Below are 27,689 nucleotides of genomic sequence, written 5' to 3'. Positions count from 1 at the left end.
GCCCTACCACCCTAGATTATTTTAAGTTTGAGCAGAGCTGTCTTCAGAATGACAGGACCTTCTCCATGTAACATTAGTAATAAGCTTGTCCTTGGGTGGGCTAGAGTTTATCCATACAGTGGATGGTGCAGGGAGTTGGAGGAAGGGAAGGAGTTTGTAAATTAAGACTAAAGGCCAACAAACTGCTCACAAGCAACAGCTGATTCCTATCTCCTGGTGCAAGCATTTATAGGTTTGCCAAGACCTTTTGTTAGCTCCCTGCCTCGACTCTTGATTCTCTGAGCTAGACCCTAAGAAGAGCGCGTTTATTCTTAAATGTCCTTTAATGGCCACTTCATTAGAACAGTCCAGTTAGGGCCCGTGAGCATGGTTTCATTGCATTATTGTTGGAGAAAAAGGTATGTTAGCAGTTAGAGGAAGGCTTTCTGCTTAAGGAAATATTACCACCCCCCTCGCCTCCCCCAGGGGCATGGATACATAGACAAGCATATGCAAAAACTTCTGCAAGGGATTCAGCGTATCAGTGAATTCCAGGAAAGGTGAGTAGTGGTCTGGGCTCAGGAGAGAAATGTCCAAGAAATGAGGGTTCTTGAACAGAACTAAAGGCCCCTATTTGGGTGAGGGGATTCTGTGCTATAGCATTGCTCCGCGTGGGCTTTCTCTGGTTGCAGCGAGTGGGAGCTACTCTTTGTTGCCGGCTTCTCATTGCGTTGGCTTCTCTTGCTGCTGAGCACAGACTCTAGTGCGCGGGCTTCAGTAGTTGCGGTGTGTGGCCCGTGTGGGCTTCCGTAGTGGCAGCACACAGGCTCAGTACTTACGGCTTGCAGGCTCAGTAGTTGTGGTACATGGGCTGAGTTGCTCCACTGCATGTGGAATCTTGCCCGACCAGGGAGCAAACCTGTTGTCCCTTGCGTTGGCAGGTGGAGGCCTATCTTCCAGGGAAGTCCCCTGTGCTGCACGGTGCTTTGGTCTCCTACGTTGTATCTTCTGCGTTTGTCTCCTGCTTCTACCGCTTCCTAGACCTTTGACCTAGCCAAGCCACCACCTCGTTGCTTTGCTCCCACATGGGCATTGCATCGGTCCTGCAGGGGCCGCTCTCAAAGGAAGTCTGTCTAGCTGTCTTCTTGCCTGTTAGTCTTCATGTCTGTCTCAATTTGAGCCCCGTGTTGACCCTTGGACCCTTTCCCTTTACATCTCCAGTGTGAAGGCTCTTCACAGTGGGGTCTGTGCTCCTCTCTTTATCCCCCTGCGCCCCAGAGGGAATCAGTAAGTGGCTGGACAGACTGTCGGGACAAAGCCCCTACTGTCCTCCCACGGTGGGTTTTGATCGTTTCTTTCAGTAACCAGTTTAGTTTAATTATTTATGGAAGAACATTCACAGTGTGAGAGGAAATGTCCTATGAAACATTTATCAAGGCATCAGTCTTCATAATCTGAGACATCCCCAGAGCAAAAGCAGGGTATCTGTGTGATGATTCAGGTGTTACCCCCGGGGAGAAGCAGGATGAAACATCCAGAGATGGTGGGGTTTGAATCACTGAAGTTGACTCAGTCGATAAGCCTAGAATCTGTGGGTGATCCAAAGTCTTGTGCTCCCTGCATCCTCCCAGGCACACCAGTGCAGTGCTCATGGCTGTTATCATCAGTATTACAGTGGGGAAATGGAGGCACCAGAAATAAACTGTCTGGCCCAAAGTTTCTAGAGTGGAAAGTGGAGTGGGGTCTAGATTTGGAAAGAGACACTCAAATGCCATAGCTGCATTCTTAATGCTCTGGAATCTGGTCATATATAAGCTGATCACTCATTTGATCACTGTCCTATACCTCCGTCTTATCTGATCCTCTCCAGCTGAAGAGAAGACTCAGGGGTTTTTCAGGAGTCTCATTGGGTTGATTTGGTGAAAGTGGAAGATGGCTTTAATGTCTTTAGCAAATAAACACGGTATCCAGTGTGCCGAGAATGAGCCCGCCTGCTCCCACCACTTCCTAGATCTTTGAGCCAAGCCACTTGATTTTTGAACATCTCAGCTGTCTCATTTAGAGGATAATAGTGGCCTCCACTTCTTATAGGGCTGTAAGAACTAAAGAGAAAGGGGAGTACGTGGAAGGTACTTGGTAAAGTTACCAAATTTATAAACAAATGTTTACAAATGTTAGCCAAGGCCCTTTGACTCCTCATGGCCCAGAAATCCCAGAAACCTTGGGATGATGTTTCCCTGATTCTCATATCCCTAGGGATGACCAGGGGTGGAGGTGTTAAAAGGCAGATTCCCAGATTTCACCCCACGTGATCAGGCAGAACAAGGTGAGGCTGGTACACAGGTCCAGAGACCGGCACAGAGAACCACTGGCTCAGAGGGCGAAGAGCCCCCATTCTACTCCTTGGCTAGACCCGCCACATTCCTGCATTCTCTTCCGACCCTGAGAAGTAAGTGTTAGAAGCATTCTCAGCCCAATGTCTACTACAGGCTCAATAAGGCCAACAAGTAACAGCTTCACGACTGCGGAAGCAGCCCTCAGCCGAGTCGCTTGTCTCCCCCTCCCCCCGTTTCCCAGGCTGGCTCCCTGCCCCTCTCCTCCACCCAGCTTCTCTTTGCACCACAGTCCATGGTATTTTTGAACTTCAGGACTCCTGTCTGTCTCATTATTCTTTTAGCTGAGGAACTGCAGCACCTAATTAATAGAAAATTAGCTGCGAATGTAACATTTGGACCTCAGTCAAGGCCCAAGAAGTTATAAATAACCATGTGAGTGGCCTGGGAACCTGATTCCTGGCAGTCCCAGAAGTGGCACTTGCTGTGCTTTTCCAGGAAGTGACATCAGAGGGTAAAGGCCGCTGGGGTCACTTGCCCCGTGGGCCTACTTCCTATCACTTCCTCAAGTTAAATGTCACTTTAAAGGCCAGGCTGGAGAGGAAGCAGAAAGGAAATTGAAACAGGGACTGGGCAGGTCTTGGAGGAGGGCTTTGGGGTCCCTGTTAGGGTGTCCCAAACACCGGTCCCCCAAAGATACTGCAGGTCTGTGGTTGTTCCAGGCACATCCATTTGGCTTCTTCCAGAATTAGGGACTTTGTGACTGAAGCCCATGAGCTGAAGTTGAGAGGTTGGAAATCTTGTCTAAGCAGCTAGGAGCAGTGCTGGAATTTGAACCACAATTTTCTAGCCCTCAAGTCTGATGCCTTTTGCAGGACCTCAGAGCTACCTAACTACCTCAGGAGGAGAAAATGATTTTTAAAAAGTGCCAGTGAGGAAAAAGGATTGAGGTGGGGAGGGAGAAGCAGAAGGGTCAAGGGCAAGGTGAGACACCCCCAGGGGTCTTGTAGGGAGGCTGAAGGGCCTCCACAAGGGAGAAGAGTTGTCCAAATATCAGAGCTGCAGTGATTTTTCTCTGGATTCACCTGATTTAAATTATCTCACTTTTATTTTTTTTCAACTTCCCCAGCAGGAAAATAGAAATTGAGCAACCTGCCCTTTCCCTAGTGAGAGTTAAAAATCTGCTGATCAAAGGACCTGTTCAAATTCTAAGTCTGTCTGTCATGAGCCAAACCACGGTGGGGAGAAAATGCTGGGTTCCTTGGCCAAGCAGGCGGGGCCAGGAGGAAAAGCCAGTCTGACTACATTAGGGAACAGAAAGCCCACAGTAAGTGCAATATTTTGCCAGCTTTATTTAAGAGATCGATCGAAGCCTCGTTAACACTGGCCTCTACCTGAGAGTGATATAATGAATCCAGCATTTATGTGTCTCTGGAAGGAGGCTTCTGAAAAAGGAGAAAAATAAAAAACAAATTGCATCTCTGGGTAGGTCCCAAAAGGGGCTGCTCTGGAGGAGGGCAATAACTCATCGACGTTGTCACCGAGTGGAAGATAGACAAGGGAGGCTGCGTGTTGCTGAGGTTGAGGCAGGGACAGTCCCCCTGGAAGGAAGTGTGCCTCCAGCCTTGTTCAGGGAAGGGGCTTATAAATCAGAGTCCAGGCTGAAAGCATAGCTGTCAGGGCTACCCTGAAAGAAAGGTAATACAGCCTTCTCATCCTACCACTCCCCACTAGCCAGAGGAATTTCCTGACCCCCCACTGAGGAAGGGACCCATCCTGTCTGGTTTCTTATCCCCTGGGGGGACAGGGGTGTTACCAGTTTGTTACCACCCCAGCTGGAGCTTTGGGACAAATTGGTTTTGGAGTCAGAAAGAGTTAAGTTCAAACATCACATCCTCTACTTAGGAGTTTCCTTGTCTTTATGGGCCCTCAGTCTCTTGCCCTGCTAAAAGTATGGTGTGATAGCTCTTAGAGGGGGTTGTTTAGAGGATGAAATGAGATAAGAGTTAAAAAAACACACACAAAAACACAGTTGAGCTTTAAGAGCAATTTTGGCCATTTGTGATCAGTCACTCAGTCGTGTCTGACTCTTTCTGACCCCGTGGACTGTAGCTCTCACAGGCTCCTCTGTCCATGGAATTCTCCAGGGAAGAATACTGGAGTGGGTTGCCATTTCCTACTCTAGGGGATCTTCCCGACCCAGGGATTCAACCCATGCCTCTTGCCTTGCAGGCGGATTTTTAAACCACTGTGTCACGTGGGAAAGCCCATTATTGCCCACATAGTTATCAGCAGGCAAGTAAGAGACTCAGTAGTAACACTTGGTACTTTATAGTCACTTGATACTCAGTTTCTGATCACTTTTCAAAGGTCATTTTGGCAATAATAACATTAGGAAAAGATGTTCGCTATTTTGTCTCCCTCATCAATCTCTGTTCCCTAAACAATCCTACTCCACAGCCTAGGCCAATGCCAACCCCAGCCCTCTTCCCAGATTTACCTCCAATCCTAACTAGAATCCCACCCTAACCCTATACCAAACTGTAACTCCAACTCTATGCCCTACCCTATTCCGACTGCGTTAGTCAGCCTCTTTCAAAGGAAGAGAACCAGCAGGATGGATGAAAGAGCAACAGACACGTGTTTTAAGGAAGTGACTTGTGTGATGATGGAGACTGGCAGGTCCCAAGGTCTGCAGGGTGAGTGGTGAGCTGGGGACCCAGGAGAACTGGTGGTGAGGTTCCAGCCTGAATGCCTTCTGAAACCCAGGAGACTGATGGTATAGTTCTGGTCTGAAAGGCCCACACGCTTGATACCTGATGGAAAGCTGCTACTTCATTGAAGAGTCTGAAGATAGGCAAAGAGCTGATGCCCTAGTTCTATGACCGCAGGAAGGAAGGATTCTCTTTTACTTGGAGGAGGGTCTGCCTTTTCATTCTATTCAGATCTTCAGCTGATGGGGTGAGGCCCACCTACATGAGGGAAGGCAATTTGCTTCACTTAGTCCAGTGATTTAATTGTTAATCTCATCCAAAGTCACCCTTACAGAAGTACACTGAATAATGTTTGAGCAGTTGTCTGGATAGCATATGACTCAGTCAAGTTGTCACATAAAATTATCTATGATATTACCCTCCTCCCTAATCCTGTCCTGAACCCTGGCTCCAGGCTCAAGACCAAACCCAACTCCACCCTGATTAACTACTACTAAAGTGTGTTCTGCTGTTGCTAGAGCCTTAGTTTTCTTCCTTGTGGTGGGGATATAAATCCTATCTTGACCACCACAATTTGCTAATCAGTGTGATGAGTTCAAAGCTATGGTTTTTCCAGTAGTCATGTAGGGATGTGAGAATTGGATCATACAGAAAGCTGAGCACTGGAAAATTGATGCTTTTGAACTGTGGTGTTGGAGAGGACTCTTGAGAGTCCCTGGGACTGCAAGGAGATCCAACCAGTCCATCCTAAAGGAGATCAGTCCTTCATTGGAAGGACTGATGCTGAAGCTGAAACTCCAATACTTTGGCCACCAGATGCGAAGAAGTGACTCATTGGAAAAGACCCTGATGCTGGGAAAGATTGAAGGCGGGAGGAGAAGGGGATGACAGGATGAGATGGTTGGATGGCATCACTGACTCAATGGACATGAGTTTGAGTAAACTCTGGGAGCTGGTGATGGACAGGTAAGCCTGGCGTGCTGCAGTCCATGGGGTCAGAAAGAGTCAGACATGCCTGAGTGACTGAACTGAACTGTGATGAGTTCACACCATAAAGAAGTTCAACTGGATATTGTATCTCTGGAATATGGAATTGTAGGGAAAGAACATTGAAAAATAGATTCTCACTCAGATGGCCACCCAATACGATTAGCATATGCCTTTGGCCTGAGGCAGACACTCAGGGTGATTTCCATTCATTGGTGCCAACTCCTACCCCATTCTCTTGGCTAAACCCTATTAAAACTTAGAAGCTTATTACTTGTTCATAAGTGTGCTGGGTCTTCACTGCTGCACGGGCTTTCTCTAGGTGCCACCCGTGGAGGCTGCTCTCCGGTTGTGTACGGGCTTCTCACTGCAGGGGCGTGTCTTGTTGGGGAGTAGGGTTCTAGGCACACAGGCCTCAGTACTTGGGCCCGTGGCTTAGTGGTTGTGGCTCCTGGGCTCTAGAGCACAGGTTCAGTAGTTGTGGCGCCCGGTCTTGGTTGCTCTATGGCATGTGGGATCTTCTTGGATTAGGGATCGAACCCAGGTCTTCTGCATTGGCAGGCAGGCTCTTTACCACTGAGCCACTGGGGAAGGGAAGCCCCCTAAACCCTATTTTGGTAAGGTCTCTGTGTGGTTGGGATGGCCATGGACAGAGGCATGGAACCAACCCCCGAAGATGCCTTATTGCAAAGATTATAGGTTTTTAGACAACTGTGAGATGGAAAATACATTGGCAGTCTTTTCACTCAAAGAGATCACTCTGCCAGATTCTTCTCTCAGATTGATCCCATATGATGAAAAGGGAAGCTGGCTTACTGGTTTCTAGAAAGATTCCTATAGAATCAAAGAGTGTGACCTGAAATGGATAGTGGTGTAGCCCAGGGGTTCTCAACTTTAAAATCACAGGTACCTGGGTCTCATCCTGTACAGACTGCTCCCTCTCTGGGAATGAGCCTGGGTATTGGTGCTTTTAGAAGTATGCTGTAGCATACCATTGCCAAGTGGTTCCACCAACCGAGCCCAAACCCTCTGTTTTACAGGTGGAAAAAGGAGACTCATAGAAGTCCAGTAATTTTCATAAAATCACATACCTAGGGGCAGAGCCATCACCCATAGTCTCAGGACTCCTAGTCCAGTGCTCTTGTCAGAGCACCATGCTTCACTCATTTTATTTCTTCAGATCTGCAGCCCAAAACAGCAGGGCCGGGTAGGACCCATCCTCGTGACGAGTGGTCTCCAACTCAGCGAATGTGCAGTTTTTCCCACCACACCAGAGGGAAGGCTTTCATTCCTCTGCCCTGAATAGCTCTTGTTCAGAGGCATACACACACTGTGATGGAAACAATTCTCTACTAAACCATGTGGGACCCTAAACAAATAAATCCGACTCCCCCAACCTTGACCAGACAGCCGAAGGTTGTACTCACTTGGTACTGACCTTGTAAAGACAGATTGCAACTTTAGGGAGTGGATTTTGCTGTTATTGTTTTCCTTCTGGGCACTCAGAGTTTGTGTTCACTGACAAGAATTTTGGGAATTGTAGGTTCACTGTTATTAAGATCTGCTTCATCCCCAGCTGTTGTGGTCAACTTCTTTCTTTACTGAATTTTTAAAAAAGTTTTAAAATTTTTAGCGAACTCATACTAAATAAATTGTTATTTTTAAGTGGGTGACTGAAATCTACCATAAGTCCAGACTTGATGTATTTAGAACACAGAAGCCTCTGAAACAGACCTGCAAGGCAGCATGTGCATTTCCCCCAGGAACCCAGAGGGTCCAGAGGAGTTGCACTCATTTGGTTAGTCATTCATTCAAATGATGTGTATAGGTTCCTCCTGGGTCCAGGGAATTTGACTGATCTTAAGGGAAAATTAAGGTGAATTGGACTCAGTACTTGATCTCAGTTCAGTTTCAGTTCAGTTCAGTCGCTCAGTTGACCCCATGAACCGCAGCATGCCAGGCCTCCCTGTCCATCACCAACTCCCGGAATTTACCCAAACTCATGTCCACTGAGTCGGTGATGCCATCCAACCATCTCATCCTCTGTCGTCCCCTTCTCCTCCCGCCTTCAATCTTTCCCAGCATCAGGGTCTTTTCCAATGAGTTAGCTTTTTGTATCAGGTGGACAGAGTATTGGAGTTTGAGCTTCAACATCAGTCCTTCCAATGAACACCCAGGACTGATTATCTTTAGGATGGACTGGTTGGATCTCCTTGCAGTCCAAGGGACTCTCAAGAGCCTTCTCCACAGTTCAAAAACGTCCATTCTTTGGTGCTCAGCTTTCTTCACAGTCCAACTCTCACATCCATACATGACCCCTGGAAAAACCATAGCCTTGACTAGACGGACCTTTGTTGACAAAGTAATTTCTCTACTTTGTAATGTGCTGTCTAGGTTGGTCATAACTTTCCTTCCAAGGAGTAAGCATCTTAATTTCATGGCTGCAATCACTATCTGCAGTGATTTTGGAGCCCAGAAAAATAAAGTCTGACACTGTTTCCCCATCTATTTGCTATGAAGTGATGGGACCGGATGCCATAATCTTAGTTTTCTGAATGTTGAGCTTTAAGCCAACTTTTTCACTCTCCTCTTTCACTTTCATCAAGAGGCTGTTTCATTCTTTTTCACTTTCTGCCATAACGGTGGTGTCATCTGCATATCTGAGGGTTTTGATATTTCTCCTGGCAATCTTGATTCCAGCATGTGCTTCATCCAGTCCAGCATTTCTCATGATGTACTCTGCATATAAGTTAAATAAGCAGTGTGACAATATACAGCCTGATGCACTCCTTTTGGAACCAATCTGTTGTTCCATGTCCAGTTTTAACTGTTGCTTCCTGATCTGCATACAGGTTTCTTTAGAGGCAGGTCAGGTGGTCTGATATTCCCATCTCTTTCAGAATTTTGACCTCAAGAAGTTTAAATCTAATGGGCATGGAAGGTTAATTCCCTCAAAACCCATACCATAGCAAGTTGATGTTCCCTAAAGGTTCTACATCAGCGGTTCAGGGTGAATGAGATTACTTCTAGCTGAGGGATAAAGAAAGGTTCCAATGATGATTGGAATCCTTTAATTTGGATTCAACCCTTTAGTTGAACCTTGGAAAATAGATACGATTTTAGGCAGAAATGTAAATCACGTGGGTGAGGAACCATCATGTGTAAAGAGAAACAAAGGGGAAGGCAAATGTATATATGAGGTGTGTTTGTGTTTTGTATGGTAAGCAGGGGAGAATGATCTGAAAAAAATTGAAGTGTAGATCTTATGGACTCAAGAGTTGAAATGGGTTTTAGGGATTATCTGGTTGACTTTATTTTGTACATTAGAAAGATAATGAGAATAATAATAATAGCAGCAATGTGTGAGTTTACTTACAGCATACATTTTGTAGGCAGTTATTGAGTTACATGCTTCACATGGATTTTTCTGCTTTACATAGCTTTAAGTTCAAAAGCAGAGACATTACTTTGCCAACAAAGGTCCGTCTAGTCAAGGCTATGGTTTTTCCTGTGGTTATGTATGGATGTGAGAGTTGGACTGTGAAGAAGGCTGAGCGCCAAAGAATTGATGCTTTTGAACTGTGGTGTTGGAGAAGACTCTTGAGAGTCCCTTGGACTGCAAGGAGATCCAACCAATCCATTCTGAAGGAGATCAGCCCTGGGATTTCTTTGGAAGGAATGATGCTAAAGCTGAAACTCCAGTATTTTGGCCACCTCATGCGAAGAGTTGACTCATTGGAAAAGACTCTGATGCTGGGAGGGATTGGGGGCAGGAGGAGAAGGGGACGACAGAGGATGAGATGGCTGGATGGCATCACTGACTCGATGGATGTGAGTCTGAGTGAACTCTGGGAGTTGGTGATGGACAGGGAGGCCTGGCGTGCTGGGATTCATGGGGTCGCAAAGAGTCGGACACGATTGAGTGACTGAACTGAACTGAACTGAAGTTCTTTCCTCAGAATATGTCTTGGGGATCAATGTTATTATTATGTCCACTTTGCAGATGAAGAAACTAAGGCTCAGAAGTCAGTCATCCAGTGAGGGGGAAAATTGGGATTTGAACCCAAGGCTACATTTTCTCTGCTGCCCTGATTCTACCGTGGGTGTTCAGAGAAGGTTATTGGTGGGGGGGAAGACCTGAGGCATGCACTTTGGATGTGTTGAGTTGGGGGCGCTCATGAGACCTCCAGGAGGAGAGTTGAGTTTGGAGGCTGGGGAAGAAGTAGTAGTATAGAAAAGGAGTTTGTTTTGGGAAGTTACATCCTAACGTCTGCCTACTGAGAACCCCAGTTCAGATCGACTCTCCGGCGGAATTTCCAGACAGCAATTCTAGCAGCTCATCAGCAAGGCTGCTCTGAGGTGTGTGCTTGGTTTTCTAGACCCATCTTCAGAAGCTGCAGTCAAGGTCTTCTTTTTTTTTTTTTTTTTTGACATGTTTCAGGTCTTCTCTCCTCCACGTGTATTCACAGTGCTGTCTCCATTTTTCTGAAGGGACTTTGCAACTTGTTGTCCTATGACTCACCATTGAGATATGCCTCTGTGAGGTACTGAGTTGTGTGGCATTGGGTGCAATAAGTGCTTCTGACTCTGCGACCCCGGAAGTGATGAAAACCTCATTTTGTGGGAGGAGCTGAAGATGGCGAGCTTGTTCACAAGGAGGTGGGAGGACCAGAGGGAAGCAGGCAGATTTGGAGCCCAGGAAAGCTCTTGTACCCTAGGATAAAGAGAGAAATTCAGAGAAGCTCATAACTACCTTCAACCCCAAGTCTCTTGTCACTTCCTGACTTTGATGAGCAGTGCCTTAATTGTTGGAACCAGGAACATCTGAGCAGAGGGGCAAACTGAAGCAAGGAGTGCAGAAGACTTAATTGAGTCTTAGAGTCTGGAATTCACATTATTCTGTAAGAAAAGGATCTGAGGGTTGGAATCTGAATTAGTCTTTCATTGCTGCTGTAACAAATGAATAAACTTAGTGACCTAAAGCAGCATCCATTACTAGCTCAGAGTTGTATAGGTCAGAAGTGTGGTAGGTTTGGATGGGTCCTCTGCGAAGGGTCTCACAAGGCTGAAATCAGGGTGTTGGTTGATGGGCTCTTATCTGCAGATTCTGAGAATAACCTATATATCCAACCTGAGGGCCATTGTTGACCACAGTTAATTCCTCACAGTTGTAGGACTGAAGTGCCCATTTCTTTGCCTACTGTCATCCCAGGGCCATTCTTGTCTCCTAAAGGCTGTTCACATTCTTTGTCATGGATCTACCCCATCTACCAGGCCAGAAATGGGGCCTGAAATCCAACCTTGGCTATAAATCTGTGACTTCCTGTTTATTACCAGTTGGAGAAACTCTGCTTTTAAAGGGCTCATGTGATGAAATTGGGCCCACCTGTATAATCTCCTTTTGCCACATGTTTTAATTTGCATGGACTGTTATAACAATGTACCACCAACTGGGTGGCTTAAACAATCAGATCAGATCACTTGCTCAGTCGTGTCCAACTCTTTGCCACCCCATCAGTTGCAGCACGCTAGGCCTCCCTGTCCATCACCACCTCCCAGAGTTCACTCAAACTCATGTCCATCGAGTCGGTGATGCCATCTAGCCATCTCATCCTCTGTCGTCCCCTTCTCCTCCTGCCCCCAATCCCTCCCAGCATCAGAGTCTTTTCCAATCAGTCAGCTCTTCGCATGAGGTGGCCAAAGTACTGAGTTTCAGCTTTAGCATCATTCCCTCCAAAGAAATCCCAGGGCTGATCTCCTTCAGAATGGACTGGTTGGATCTCCTTGCAGTCCAAGGAACTCTCAAGAGTCTTCTCCAACACCACAGTTCAAAACCATCAGTTCTTCAGCACTCAGCTTTCTTCACAGTCCAACTCTCCCATCCATACATGACCCCTGGAAAAACCATAGCCTTGACTAGATGGACATTGGTTGGCAAAGTAATGTCTCTGCTTTTCAATATGCTATCTAGGTTGGTCATAACTTTCCTTCCAAGGAGTAAGCGTCTTTTAATTTCATGGCTGCAGTCACCATCGGCTTAAACAATAGACTTTTATTATCTCACATTTCTGGAGGCCAGAAGTCTGAAATCAAGTCTGAAGTCTGACCTGAAATCTGGTCAGGTTGATTCCTTCTGTGGGCTAGAAGGGAAGGGTCTGCTCCAGGCCTCTCTCCTTGGTTTACAGCTGACATCCTCATGTTCACATGGTTTTCTCCCTGCATGCATGCCTGTGTCCAGACGTGCCCTTTTTATAAGGATGCGAATCATCCTGGATTGGGGCCCACTCTTAAGATCTCATCGTAGCTAACTATATGTGCCATATCCCCTTCCAAATGAGATCACTTTCTGAGATACTGGGGGTTAGATCTGCATCATATGCATTTCAGGGCGACACAATTCAACCCATAACATCGTCTAGTATATATGTCATGATACTGACAGTGCATCCTGTTCGCGGGTTCTGCCTGCACTCGAAGGCGAGGGAAGACAGAGTTGAAGGTCATTCCTAGGATTTTGCTTGTCACCGAGTCCTTGAACCAAGAGAGTTGTTCAGTGGTTGGGATGTGAGGACAGCCATAAGTAAAAAGGAGATCGCTGGTGGCCAGGGTGAGAGCAGCTCCCACGTGATGGAGAGTGTGGAGCCTGCTGCCATCAAGAAGCAGCTGTGACCAAGAGGAGGCCAAGTGGTGAGAAGAGAAGAAACTGGGGTTGAATAAAAGAGACCTGGGCGTGTTTGTTGTTTGGTAATAACCAACAGAGAGGAATCTGCAGCTAGCTAAACAGCCAGCTATTTCTAGTCGTCTCCATACCCCTTCTATGGAAACTTGACTTATTCTCCCATATGGATTTTGTAAAACTGCACGTATTATTACATGGCCTTTGTAAACAGAGATGTGTGCAATCTGACTGAGTTACAGTTACTTTGGAGACACATGTTTGCTTACTTGTGGCCTGGTAAATCTCAGTCTTAATATCACGGGAATGCTTTTCTATTTGGTCTCCCCTTTCTTGATTCTTTTAAAATGTTATATGATTTTTTTTTTTTGGAAGGAAAGTTTTGATAGAACCTGGTAATAGCACTAGCTGTTGCTGATGGAAAATCTACCACATGACAGGTCTTATGAGAATTGAGAAGTGAAAAGTTAAAATGTTAGTTTTTTACTCATGTCCAACTCTTTGTGGGAGAAGGCAATGGCACCCCACTCCAGTACTTTTGCCTGGAAAATCCCATGGACGGAGGAGCCTGGTAGGCTGCAGTCCGTGGGGTTGCTAGAGTTGGACACGACTGAGCGACTTCACTTTCACTTTTCACTTTCATGCATTGGAGAAGGAAATGGCAACCCACTCCAGTGTTCTTGCCTGGAGAGTCCCAGGGACGGGGAAGCCTGGTGGGCTGCAGTCTATGGGGTCGCACAGAGTCAGACACAACTGAAGCGACTTAGCAGCAGCAACTCTGTGACCCCAAGGACAGTAGTCCAGCAGGCTCCTCTGTCCATGAAATTGTCTAGGCAAGAATACTGGAGTGGGTAGCCATTCCCTTCTCCAGGGCATCCTCCCTACCTTAGGATCTAACCTGGGCCTCCTGCATTTCAGGCAGATTTTTTTTACCATCTGAGCCACCAAGGAAGCTCTAGAGAAGTGTGCATGTACATTATTACTCACCCCCTTCTACAAGGCAGACTGTTGCCTCCATATCACATGTGGGGAAACCGAGTCTCAGAAAGCCTTCAGGGCTGTGGCCAAGGTTACACAACCAGTAAGTAGTGATGTTCTGTCTCCCCAGCACTTTGTCACTATCCTCACATCAAATCTTTCATTTTCTAAAGTTTGGCAAGTTTCTTCTTTTGGAAATGGCCACTATTTCTTTAGGATGCACAGAGAGCAGCAGATATTCTGTGAGAACCAGCTGTAGTGCTCACCTTTTATCCCCCTCCCAGTCAAAACTCCTGGTCTTCCCAGCTCAGCTGTTTGAGAAATTACTCAAGGAATAATGTTCATCTCTATCCGGCATGATTTATTGCCGAGCAAAGAACAATACAGAGGCATTTCAGCCAATGTGACTTTGCAAAGGTCATGCACGCAGGAGCCCAGGGGTTTGTGATGGACACGGTGCCTAAGGCACAAGATCACATTTGCTTCTCTTTCTGAATACATTTTATCATAAGAGGGTTTGCAAGGCTTGTTCTCATTTCCAAAGAGTACTGTGAATCTTAGAAGACATTTCAAAGGAGATGTCCGGAGGAAGAACCTAGAGCAATTGGAAGTCAGGGTCTTGGAGTGGAGAAGCAGCAGGGGTGTCTCCAGACTTGGCAGGATTGAGAAGTGATGGGTTGTTCCAGAAGTGAGGTAGCTTTGGGGGAATGCAACAAGTTAACTGGGTTTTGGAGGAAGTGTAGGAGTTTGTCAGGTGAGTGGAAAGTAGACGGAGGGAAAGAAGGGCCTCTCAGGCAGAGGCAGAATACAAAGATTCCAAGGTCATGGTTTGTCATGCCAATGGCTCAACTCTAAATGATAATGTTAGTAACGATACCACTACCCGCATACCAATACACAAACGCGTATATGTTACCTATTGTATTAATTATATTTTAAGTGCGGGCATGCTAAATCACTTCAATTGTGTCTGACTCTTTGCCACCCTGAGGATGGTAGCCTGTCAGGCTCCTCTGTCCATGGGGATTCTCCAGTCAAGAATAGTGGAGTTGGCTGCCATGCCCTCCTCCACGGGATCTTTCTGACCCAGGGATCAGAAAGAGACTCGTGTCTCTTATGTCTCCTACACTGGCAGGTGGATTCTTTACCACTAGCACCACTTGGGAAGCCCATATTTAAATACATTAGTTACATTAACTCATCTATTAATCAAAGCATTCATATGAGGTGGGTGCCATTATTGCCCTTGTTTTACAGATGAGGAAACTGAGGCTCAGGTGAGTTACCTTTCCAGAGAAACCTCAGCTGTGAGAGTCAAGTTTTTCACCCAGCAATCTGCATCTAGAGCAGTGTTATCACTCAGTTCAGTCGCACAGTCACATCCAACTCTTTTGCGACCCCCTGGACTGCACTGCTATCGTTAGAACGTTCTTTAATGATGGAGATGTTCTAAATCTGCACTTCATTGAAGGAGTCACTAACCACATATGGCTGTCAATGTGCCTGGTGTGACTGAGGATCTGAATCTTACAGCGTCTTTAATTTTGATCATCTGTACATTTACATAGGCACATTGGCTAGAAACCACTGTATTGCACAAGGCAGGTTGCTAGTCCACTTAACTGTAACACTCTGTTGCCTTTGAAATTGGAGTGTGCAGAGCTGACTCAGTAACGACCGTGGTGGTCCCAGCCATGGGAACAAGGGCTGCCATTTGTTGAGCTCTTACTGTGTGCAGGGCATTGTGCTAAATGTTTCCACAAGGTTGTGTCCTGTGATCTCCAGGAAAACCTCCTGCATGAAGGCTATAGGTAAAGATTCTGGATCCAAACTGCTGCTGCTAAGTTGCTTCAGTCATGTCAGACTCTGTGAGACCCCATAGACGGCAGCCCACCAGGCTCTGCCGTCCCTGGGATTCTCCAGGCAAGTCACTGGAGTGGGTTGCCATTTCCTTCTTCAATGCATGAAAGTGAAAATTGAAAGTGAAGTTGCTCAGTTCTTTCTGACTCTTCACGACCCCTGCAACCTACCAGGCTCCTCTGTCCATGGGATTTTCCAGACAAGAGTACTGCCTAAATGCAAAACCCAACTCTGCCACTTGTTAGCTCCGCAGCCTTAGGCACATTCCTTCTTCTCTCCTTGCCTCAGTTTTCTCATTTGGGAGATGGACTTAACAGCAGCATCCACTTCATATGCTTGTTATGATGATCACAAGAATGTATGCATTTAACACATGCCGCATGGTGCCTGACGTGTGATAAGCATCGGACACGTGGGTGGTATTGATGTTACCACCCTTACACATTAGATGAAGAAACCGAGGCACAGAGAGAAAGGCCTCGAGCTGGTAGGCATGGGTGACTCTGGAAGAGTCGGTATTCAACCCGCAGGTAGCTTGATTTCAAAGTCCGCGTTGTTAACAACCAGCTGTGGTTTCCATTCAGAGTTTCTGGAAGTGTCATTTGTGGAGAATTGGTATTGAAATCCTCTAGGGTGCTTGTTAAAAATACAGTCTCTTAGACTTACTGAGAATAAGTATCATAAATTGTTTAGTGTGAAGACCAGGAATATGCATTTTAGTAAGTTCCCCAGGTGACTTTCGAGTACAATGTAACCAATGAGAAGCCACTGAAAAATTGTAATGGGGAGGTAAGTAGGAGAGCACAGGTTTGAAGCCTAGAGAATATGCAGAGGATAAATTCTGCAAACAGATCTATTTTTAGAAAGCTCTTTCTCACTGAGAACTCCAGCTGAAGCCTGGAGAGAGGTCCTGGGATAAGCTTGACAAGCTGGACATGTTTGGAACCTTCTGTCACCAGCAAAGTGATGGGGTGTGGGAACCAGGAGAGCGGATGAAAGTTGTAAGAGAGAGGCAAGGAATGCACATTACTGTCTTCAGAGGGAAAAGCAAGAGGAGGGATGCTGGCTTGTGGAGAGCCAAGACTGATGGAGGGTTGTTTGCAGAACGCGTGAGGCTTGAGCATATTTTTAGGAAGAGCGGACCCAGTAGAGTAAAAGGATCTGAAGACAGGGAAAGGACTGGATCATCTTGGATTAAAATCCCGGCAGAGGGAAGAAGGACTCATGTCCTTGGGAAAAGTTGGAATGCTTTCTTTAGGATAGGAAGGAAAAATAGAGAAAAGCTTAGAGGTTGAATTTACAACTGGAATTCTTGGAAGTGTAATTCTAGATTGTTCCAAATGACAGCCCTGGTGAAGAAGAAGGATAAATATGGTCACATCTGCCATACTTTGAAGGCCTTCCCCTCTCTGCCAGGCATTGTAGAGTGCTCTTGAGGAATTACCTTTTTTGTAATCCCAAGAGGTAAATGTAATGGGCATACCCACTCTACAGCCCACAAGAAGGAATTAATTGTCCGTGCTCATGTAACTAGTAGGTATTACAGTAGAGCTGAGATTCGACCCCAGAGAGTCTGGATTCAGAGTTTGGTTTCTCATCACAGCTATACTGTGTGATGAAAAGGCGGCAATAACGACAACATGCATTCTCATGGTACTTAAAACACTCATCTGCTCATTTTACAGATGTGGTCGCTGAGGCAGAATTTGCCAAACTTGTCACGTATGTTGCTAGGGCCAGAGCTCTGGCTGGAATTCGGGTCTCTTGACTTCTAGTTGTGTTTTCTTTCCCAGGAGGTGAACACCCACACACAGCTCCTGAGTAACCTGTGTTGCATTTCTGGGCAGCCTCTTTCCCTCTCTCTTCTTCCATTCCAACCCCTGCCCTCACCCGTCCTCCTATCCTAACCCCAGCCCTGAAAAGGCCAGGAAGGTGGTCCAGCACCTGCTCCCTCCTTCCGGCCGGAATACTTGTCCTGGCCAGGTGCCACTGCCCTGCTCTAGCACGAGAGGCCCCATGCAGGCAGGCAGCGGGTGGGAAGGCCATGTTTGTTTTGCTTTTGTTGTTAAATAACATAAATCTCTTGGCTGCACCACCCCCCGGGACGTGTGTCATGTGTCTTCCCGCACAGTCGCTAATGAGACAGTTAATCATTTGTTTATTCTGTATGAAGAGAGGTGGCGGCCGTATCTCTTAAACCAGATGCAGGGCTGAGGACCCTTGGGGGAGCTGCCCAGCCCCGGCACGTGAGTTGCCCACGTCCCAGCACGATCCTGCCCTGCAGGCCCCCATACCTCTTTCCCTGAAGTCTTGGCCAGGGTGTAGGCATCAGTTGATGATGATTATTACTGTTATTGGAGTTATTATTTTTTAAAATACTCCCTTCCCTGAGAACCAAAAAAAAAAAAAGTAATTTATGAAAATGCTTTGTTGGGAGATAAGTAGGTTTCCTCTTGGGCACAGGGGGTTTATCTCACTTAGGCAGGGGTTCCTAGAGGTCGTGCAATGCATGAGATAAAGCTCTGGGATTTTCCCTTGGGAAGACAGTCAGCATTTGCTGTTTTCCTAGTTTCAGGGTTAAAGAGGTGAAATCAACTGTGTTCTTCCCCCAGTCTCCCTGGGGCTGAGGCCACTTTTATTAGAGCAAATCGGGCTTGTCCAGGAGGCATGGGATGGGGAGAAGAGAGCCCCGAGGATGTGAGGAAGGGGTTAGAGTGGGGGTGCTGCTGCGGGAGTGACAGCTGTCGGTCCCTGGACCGCCCCATCTGAATGATGGTCTTCAAGGACTCCCACCTCAACTATTTGCATGCTGCCAGCATCGTCTTGCTATTTTCTTGCTGTTTGGATAAATCCTATTGCCCGAAGCCTCTATTTCAATTAACTAGGTCCAACTGTCTGTGTCCTGAGGCATTGGGATCGGCTGGAGCTGCTGCGTTTTCTGCAGGGCATTGCATGCTTGACAGTCTGTCTCTCTGTCTGACTTCAGTGTTCCGGCTCCCATCCTTGAGGCTGTGCCTCTCTACAGAACTGTTTGCATCCCCAAGGGGCAGAAGGGGGCGGGGTGGTGGTGTGTGCAGAACTACCCAGGGCAGGGCTTATGCTTCAGGAGTAGCTTGGACAGGCAGAATAGCTATTCTTTTAGACCACTGGAGCGGGGAGTTAAGAGAGCAAGGGTCCTCCACAGAAACAGGGAAGCAGGTCGGAGCGGGCAGTGAAGTGGAATCAGCCCCCTACTGTGGTTGCTCTTCTGCTTTCTCTTTGCTTCACCCTGGGGCCCTGGGTGAGGTGCTTCTACCTTTAGTCTCCCACCTAGATATATTTTCCCTCTTCTCATCCATTCTTCTCCCTGTTTTCTACCCCCAGGACTCCTTGGTAACCTGTTTATCTTTGCTCTTGCTGTTTCTTCCATCAGAATTTCCTTCTCTTTCCTTTCCTACTACTCCTTATCAAAACCCACCCTTCAAGGCCCAGTTCAAATGCTTCCCCTCCAAGAAGCTTTCCCGCTGTCTTCCCCGGGCAGAGTGAACCTTGCCTTCTGTGTTTGGGAGTGCTGTTTCTCACATCCTCTCCCTTCTTTGGGTCAAGGGCTATCTTCCCATCTGTGTGTCTCACACAATATGGCATCACACAATCCACGTGGTTCTGTGTCTTTGGATTTGTTTGGTTTGGCTCGTTAGTGGGTTTGATGGTGATTTCCCAAAAGATATGGTGCATTCTAATTTTTGAAACCTATGAATATTACCTTATTTGGTAATTGGTCATTGCAGGTGTGATTAAGCTAAGGATCTTGAGATGAAGAGATGATCAGATGAGCCCTAAACCCAGTGACAAGTGTCCTCATAAGAGGCACACAGGGGAGATTTTTCAGACAGGAAGGAAATTGGGATGAAGATGGGGGTAGAGATCTCAGTGATGTGGTCACAAGCCAATGAATCCAAGAAATTCTGACAGCCACCAGAAGCTGAAAGAGACAAGGAAGGATCCTCCCTGAGAGCCTCCAGAGGCAGTAGCTCTGCCAACACCTTGATTTCAGACTTGTGTCCTCTAGAATTGTAAGAAAATAAATTTCTGTTGTTTCAAGCCACGCAGTTTGTGATAATTTGTTATAGCAGCTCCCGAAAACTAATAACAGGCTGGTGGGCCTGGGAGAGCAGGAGGAACGCATAAAAATACCAGTGTGGGGAATCTGGACCCTTCCTTCCAGACTGTTGTTTATGACCCCTGATTCCTCTTGCTTCTATTTCCCACAGTCCAAGTTTTGTTACTTCTGCACCAGGCCCTGTGTGGTTAAGCGCAGGCATCGCCATAGTTGGAAGGTCAATACTGAGTAAATATTCAAGGGTCTTTGTTTTAAAAGGACTCTCTGTGTGCCTTACTCCTCTGTTATTGTTTGGATAGGCTACTAGAGAAATGTGTGTGTGTGTATGCTTTTCAATGCATGCACGCACATGCAGCCTGCACTTTGCCAGCTGTTATCCCCCTCTGGTGGTCACTGGCATAAATCCATCACCTGAGCATCTAAAATTCCAACGAAAGGAAGATCACTGGGTCAGGAGGACGCAGGGAGAGTCAACCCATTTAGCATGGTTTATGTTGGCGTGCTCTCTCCTTAAGAGTTTCAGTGGATCATTCTGCTCCTCAGCTAAGAGTGTTGTGTAAATGGAAAGAAAAACGGCTTTGGAGTCTCACAGATAGGTTCACTTCTTAACTCTGATGCTTAATATCTATGCTGGTCTGAGTTTATCTAACCTTGCCAATCCACATCTGTACAATGGAAGAGTAACAGATACCCTCCCAGGAGGAACACAAGATTATGTTAAATAGTGTGCTTCAGATGCCTGGTACATAGTAGGCACTTAGTCATCATTTATTTCCTTCCTCTCACCCACACATGATTAATTCTGCTATTAAAGTTATGCTTCTGTTGTAAATCATACCTTTATCTCAGAAAAATTGAGTAGTCCTGTCACATTATTTTCTGGAGAATAGGAAGATGTTCTTTTTGCAAAGGGGAAGCTAGGGATTTGAACAGAGGAAATGAATATTCAGATGCCAGTAAACCAATATTTATTAACTCCAATATAAGCCGGGGCTTCTCTGATAGCTCAGTTGGTAAAGAATCCACCTGCAATGCAGGAGACCCCAGTTCGATTCCTAGGTTGGGAAGATCCCTTGGATAAAGGATAGGCTACCCACTCCAGTATTCTTGGGCTTCCCTTGTGGCTCAGCTGGTAAAGAATCTGCCTGAAATTTGGGAGGCCTGGCTTCGATCCCTGGGTTGGGAAGATCCCCTGGAGAGAGGAATGGCTACCCACTCCAGTATTCTGGCCTGGAGAATTCCATGGACTGTACAGTCCATGGGGTCACCAAGAGTCAGACACGACTTTCACTTTTCAATATAAGCCAGTTCCTTTACTCAAATATATTATTTGATTCTTACAACAATCCAATCAGATTGGTAAACTGATGAGGAAATGCTGACCTAGGGAGTTCTACCTGCTGTAGGTTACATAGCTGAGAAACCTCCTTCCTACCCAGGATGCCTGACTCCTGTGCCAGTCAGCACTCTATGCCCCACCATGCTGCTTCCCTAGGGGCCCTGGGGGCAAATATAGCTTATGAAGAGCCCAAATGTAAGGATTAATCAAGAAGAGCAAAACTGTCATTCCCAGTTGCCAACAGAGAACAGAATATGCAGTTCCAGGGAACGGGTTTTCTCCCAGTCATTCAGCAATAAGGGATGGAGGAGTTTGCATAGAATCTGACCAGCAGTGTAGTGCTAGACCCAAGAGGTTTCCCCTCTGTCCTACTGCTTATGGATCTGATGCCCATTATTGTTTCAGGAGGCTTTGATAAAGGCTACATACACTACCACGTGTAAAGTACATAACTAGTAGGAACCTGCTATAACGCGCAGGGAGGTCAGCTCGGTGCTCTGTGATGACCTAGAGGGTGTGATGGGGGGGTGGTAGGAGGGAGGCTCGAGGGAGGGGATATTTGTATGCATATAGCTGATTCACGTTGTTGTGCAGCAGAAACTAACACAACATTGTAAAGCAATTATATTCCAATGAAGAAAAAAGACTACCTAAGATATGTAATACACTGCAGGTTGGTGTGTCTCCTTAGTCAAGTTTGTGTTTTGTCTTCATGTCTCATTAAATGGTGTTTTTCCCCCATAGCAGTAAGTTTGAATTAGTGTATCACTATGCAGTTACAGGAGAAGGCAATGGCACCCCACTCCAGTACTCTTGTCTGGAAAATCCCATGGACGGAGGAGCCTGGTAGGCTGCAGTCCATGGGGTCGCACAGAGTCGGACACGACTGAAGCAGCTTAGCAGCAGCAGCAGCAGCGTTAGAGTACAGACAGAGGAAATTTTCTCAGTACTCCTTGAATTAAAACCCAGAGCTGAGTCTCAGCCACCTAACACTCCTGGTCATCTTGTTCACCTTTGCAGAGCAGTGGAGGGACTTGTGGGGACATGGGTTTACAAAGGAGACAGAACTCTAAGTTCACCAAGGAGGTCGAAGAACCACATATGAGATACGAAAACACTTGAAACTTACCATAGTCTCCTGCATGGTTATTGGGAGACCTGTGTCCTAGTTCTTGATCCACCAGCTTTGCAACCTAGGAGAAGTTATTCCCTCTCTGGAATTCAGTTTGTAAAATGAAAAGGTCAGGCAAGATGATATCTAGGTTTCCTTTCAGACATAAACATATGTTGTGTTTTGAATCGGAGTGTAGTCAGAGGGCCTGGGGTGTGAGAAGAGGTAGAGATCCTGATCACCCTGGACAAGTAGAGTTTCAGAAGGGTACAGAGGAACTTCAGTGGTTCTATATAGATAGCTGTGCTATCTATATATGCAATGGGTCAAGAACTATTCCTGGATGGGGCTGGTTGGCATTAGACTTCCCCATCATCATGCACAGTGCCATGGGAACATTTTTATTAAAGCATTCACCAGGCTCTAGTGGCATGTCCCTCACTAGTTGCAAATTTCTTGATGTGTGGGGAGACTTTTAACTATTTCTTGTGATGATCAGTGAGTGGTGGTGGAAAGAATGGATGCAACAGCTAAGCTCGTTTAGATTCCATTTCTCCAGAGACATTTCCTTCTTGCATCAGTTTTGTTTGGAGGAATCTCTTCTTCTCAATAGGACAGTAGATTCTAAAGCTTATATTAGGAAGGGTAGGTGAAGATGAGTTGAGGTTTGCAGATATGGGTGAATGTTGGAAGTTGTGCCTATGGTTCTGGCAAAAAAAAAAAAAAAAAAGAAGTCCTCACTTTTAGCCCCTTCCCTGCTTAGGTTGTGAAGTTACATTGAAAATGATATGAGTGGGAGGCAAAGGCAGGAATGATGTTCACTGGCTTATAGCTTTGTTATAGTCTCTGTTTCCATTGCTAGTCTGTGGTCAGACACCGTAGGTTTGACAGTGTATATATAACTGACTTATAACCATCATACACATTGCACCCACTGTCTTTCCCTTCCTTATACCCTCAGAGACTCCCATTAGAGGCATTATCATTTTTTAACTCAATACAAGTCCTACTCTCTTCAGATCTGTGAGCTGAATTTCATTTAACATACTCTCTCCCCTTTCCCAAATTTTATTTTTATCTTGATATCAATTCAAGGAGTTGGAGGTAATCCCTGGGAAGAGGAGTCTAAAGATAAACCAAAGGTACACATACAAGATAGAAAGAGGGAGAGAACTTCTACAATAGTGTCTGTTGAATAGTTACTATATGCCCAACTTAGTGCTCTGGGCTTTATGCACATTATTTATGCACATAAAGAGACCCTATGAAGAGAGTATGATTCTGTAATTTTACATAGGCAGAGGCTTAGACTCAGGACAGTGAAACAAGTGTCCAAGATCACACAGCTAGTGAAAGGCAGATCTGGGACTTGAAGCAGGACTGTGTGACTCCAGACTTGGTCTGTCTTTCAATCTAGCATCTTTATTTTCCCAAATACTTTCCTTACAGCCTCTATATCCTAGATATGTTTCTTTCATACCACTAAAAGGATCAAATGGTGACATAGTATTTAGGTGCCTAGCCCATGCACTGACATAAAAAAATAACTCTTTAGACATTATTGTTATTGCTATTATTTTCACATTTGATAGTTTGGGTTGTGAGGAGGGAAAATAAAGTTACTTAATTGGAGGCAGTTTGGTATTTGGATACTAGGGTAAATGTTACTGATTATTAATTAATTTCAGGCTTTATGAGGAATGAGTAGCTGCTCTGTTTAAAGATTGCATTTGCTTCAACCTAGGTAAGCCTTTAAAGATCTCTGTTACAGACTCTGACTTGTTTCTAAGTGATTATTATTGCCATCACTTTGAGGCACCCATGCAATATTCCTGTGGTGCATGACATAGTTCAACATTCCAGAATTCAGTTTGTGAACTTTGGAAACGAGCATTGTATGCCATTAAAGAATAGCTTCCGGCCTGGGAGCCTCTGTCCATGGTGCTGAAATCACAGCTCCTGGGAGGCAGAAGCAGATGGTACCACATGGTACTACTCATCTCCATAGCCTGCCTGAGCTCAGAGACTGAACTACTGTGAAGAGCAGGCTGGCTTGGGAATTGCAGGATCTGAGTAAAGTTCTAATAACTTGCTGTGTGGCCCCAGGCAAACCACCTAGCCTTTCTGTTTCAGCTTTCCTGCTGGTAAATCTGGATTGCTACATTCTGTCTTTCCTGTTTTGCAGTGCTGCTGATTTTGTGTGAGTAAATGATATAACAGATGCTGAGTAGGATATGAATGAACAGTATGATTATGCTGTTATTATTGTTGCTCAGTCTTTTAATCATACATTTCTACTATATCATCTTAATTTACTGAGGCACCCTAAGGCCTAATAAAATACAAAGCAGCAAACAGGAAATCAAACAAACTGATAAGTTCACTGGCAAAACAAAGAAATAAGTTTTCTTTGTTTTTTTGCCAGCTCCTGTGTAGTCATATAGCTCAGGGTGTGTCTCTAAGAAGAAGAAAGAAAATGACCAGTGAGGAGTCAGCCTCTTTCTGGAAAGAGGTAAGACAAAGAAGATCATATCTTGTTACCTCCACCAGCCCCTCAGGGAAGCTCTATTCTACTGCCACAGGGCCTGAAACCTCACCATTAGCCTGATATTCTAGCTTGGTATTTCATGCCCTTTGCAGAATGGTTGCATTCTCCCTTTTTTAGTTAATCATATTTGCTATGGGCTGGGAGATGGATATTGAATCTTTGGGTGTAGGTTCTCTCTCTAGCTATAGAATTTTCATAAAACAAATAGTTTAATCTCTTCTAAACTCAGTTTCTCAATCTGGAAAATGGGCTCAATAGTAATACCAGCCTTAGGAGATGGTTGAGAAGATAAAATTTCTTAAAAGAGGCTTTCTAAAGTCACGTAAACATTAGTTGTCATTATTCTCTGACATGCTGTGGTCAAAGTACCCCATGAGTGAGTCTTAACTTTTCCCCGTTCTATACTTGTGTGCTATGTCCCTTTCAGGTATACCTTCTTCTCCATTCTCCTGTTAAAATCTTCAAATATCAGGTCAAACACCACCTCCTTTTTTGTTTGTTTGTTTTGGCCATGCTGGGTCTTCGATGCTACGTGTGGGCTTCCTCTGCTTGTGGTGAGCAGGGGCCACTCTTCGTTGTGGTGTGCAGGCTTCTCATTGTAGTGGCTTCTCTTGTTGAAGAGCGTGGGCTACTGAGCCCACACGCTAGAGCCACAACTCCCGAGCCCACGTGCCACAATCACAGAAGCCCGCACACCCTACTGCCTGTCCTCCGCAACAGACATACCGCCATCTTTAATTACCCCAATCATAAGTGCCTTTTTTGCTTCCAGAATTCCTAGAGACTCTGTTGTCTTTACTATTCATCTGATTGTTTCCTTTAACTATGATAGGGTAGTAATTTTAGTACATTTTTTTACTTTCCCCAAGAGATGATGAGATTTTGGAAATGGGATCGTATCTTGCACACAGTCGAGGCCCAACACCCATTTGAATGCATGTATAAGGTGGATGTTATGCCCCTTCCCTTAGGTCTTCTTTCAAATAGAAATATTGGTGGGGAAACTGATTTAATAGGCATGAATACAAATATATGAATTAAGAGCACTGGGCTCTGGTGGCAAATGAGGGTAGAAGGGAAGACCTGGAGAAAACAAATTGAATAAGAAAGTGGGAGCAGCTAAAGACATGTTTCATCATTGTAGTAGTTTTCCCTGGCCTGCTTTTGGTATTGGAGATTCCATGGAACCAATAAGGTAAGATACCTTATAAGCTCTGCTGCTAAGTCGCTTCAGTAGTGTCCGACTCTGTGCGGCCCCATGACGGCAGCCCATCAGGCTCCACCGTCCCTGGGATTCTCCAAGCTCTGCTGCTGCTGCTGCTGCTAAGTTGCTTCAGTCGTGTCTGACGCTGTGCGACCCCACAGACGGCAGCCCACTAGGCCCCGCTGTCCCTGGGATTCTCCAGGCAAGAACACTGGAGTGGGTTGCCATTTCTTCCTCCAATGCATGAAAGTGAAAAGTGAAAGTGAAGTCGCTCAGTCATGTCCGACTCTTAGCGACCCCATGGACTGAAGGCAATGGCACCCCACTCCAGTACTCTTGCCTGGAAAATCCCATGGATGGAGGAGCCTGGTAGGCTGCAGTCCATGGGGTCGCTAAGAGTGGTTAAGAGGCTCCAAGCTCTAAACAGGGACTAAAGTTAGAATTCATGGACTCAGGAAATTGTGCAATATCTAAGCCCACCAGAAGGTGGCTCACTGTCACTGATTCTACGGTCTGGCAGCTTTGCTCCTGGGGATCCCCCAAATTGATGTGTCCTGGAGAAGGGAATGGCTCCCCACTCCAGTGTTCATGCCAGAGAATTCCATGGACCGAGGAGCCTGGTGGGCTACAGTTCGTGGGGTTGCAGAGAATCTGATACAACTGAGCAACTAATATACACACACTCTGATGGGTAGGTCTCATCTGTGTTTTACGTGGTTCAATGCTGTCCTCTCTTTATTCTCTCCTCCGTCCCTTCATGATGTAAAAGCATAAAGCTGACTCCATTTTGCAGGCTGGAGAATGTCACCCTTTGGGAAGGTTTCCACTGAGATGAAATAGAGGTCCTTCAACTTCCTCTAAGTTCCTGCTAAGGTGCAGAACCAAACTCAGATCACACCCTCCACATTGGTATCTCCTACCTGGCTTCTTACAGGGTGAGCAGCTGGTGCCTTTTTAGACAAAGTGGGCTAAAAGGAAGTCACTGTCTTTTGTATTCTTTCATTCCTTGCTCTCTCTGCTCCCCCTCTATTTTTCCAAATTTCTTGTCTGAATTGCAGAGATAGCACCTCTCTCTCTGTTTCTTTCCTGGATCACCTCATCTCACTATCCTTGTATTTTCACAAGATATGTGGCTCAGCTATTTTTCTCTTTAAAAATCATAACGATAGCTTTCCTTTTTTATGGTTCTTCAGTTAGCAAAGCCATTTTTATGCACCATTTAATTTGACCCTCACAATAGCTGTGAGACGTTTTGGAGCACAGCTATTGATATTCCCATTGTGCAGATGAAAATACTCATATATAGATAGAGGAAGTGATTTTCTCAGAAAATATAAGAAATACAAGGTCTCCTAATGAATTCTTCCTTATATTTCTTAATATGGATGATGCAAATAAGGCCAAAAAGGAACACAGAACATACCCCTGGTCCTACAGTCAATAGTGGTGGAAATGGGGCTGGAATGAACACGTCCCGACTCAGAGTTTAGTGCTCCTTTTCTCCCACTGTTGTCCTTCTCCATGACCTAACAGGCCACTGGATAGTTATCCAGCCAATCAATTTACCATCCAGCCTCTTAAAACTCTTGAGTTTGCGTCAATCAGAATCTTGACAGAAGGTCCCAGAGGTGAATGCCTGAGGAATTTTGGAAAGCTCATCAGGAATCATTTTTTTTTTTTTAAAGCTAAAAATGGATGAAAACAAAGACTGAAAGAAAATCCCTCAGAACGTTAATGAAGACTGTGCTTGGGTGATGGAGTTGTGGACAGTTTAGTTTTCTGTGTTTCCGTATTTTCGCATTGTCTTGAGTGAGATTTTATTACTTTTGTAATGGAAAATAAACATTAAAAAGGAAAAAAA

The 27,689-nt window shown here is 45.6% G+C and overlaps 1 protein-coding gene and 1 long non-coding RNA gene across 2 annotated transcripts in view; both read left to right on the top strand.

Annotated features, from left to right (window-relative positions):
• NRXN3 (neurexin 3) overlaps positions 1-27,689 on the top strand; it is a 1,822,863-nt gene that overhangs the window by 273,588 nt on the left and 1,521,586 nt on the right. The gene's annotated exons all lie outside the window — the stretch shown is intronic.
• On the top strand, positions 234-27,689 carry LOC123327962. Its single transcript, XR_006542605.2, has 3 exons — positions 234-539; positions 24,502-24,588; positions 27,514-27,689. It is a non-coding gene; the product is annotated as an uncharacterized LOC123327962 (long non-coding RNA).

The sequence above is a fragment of the Bubalus bubalis genome, chromosome 11 (assembly GCF_019923935.1).
Source record: "Bubalus bubalis isolate 160015118507 breed Murrah chromosome 11, NDDB_SH_1, whole genome shotgun sequence".
NCBI classification, from domain to species: domain Eukaryota; kingdom Metazoa; phylum Chordata; class Mammalia; order Artiodactyla; family Bovidae; genus Bubalus; species Bubalus bubalis.
The sequence above is the reverse complement of the archived record's forward strand: the minus strand, read 5'-3'. Positions and strand labels throughout refer to the sequence as shown.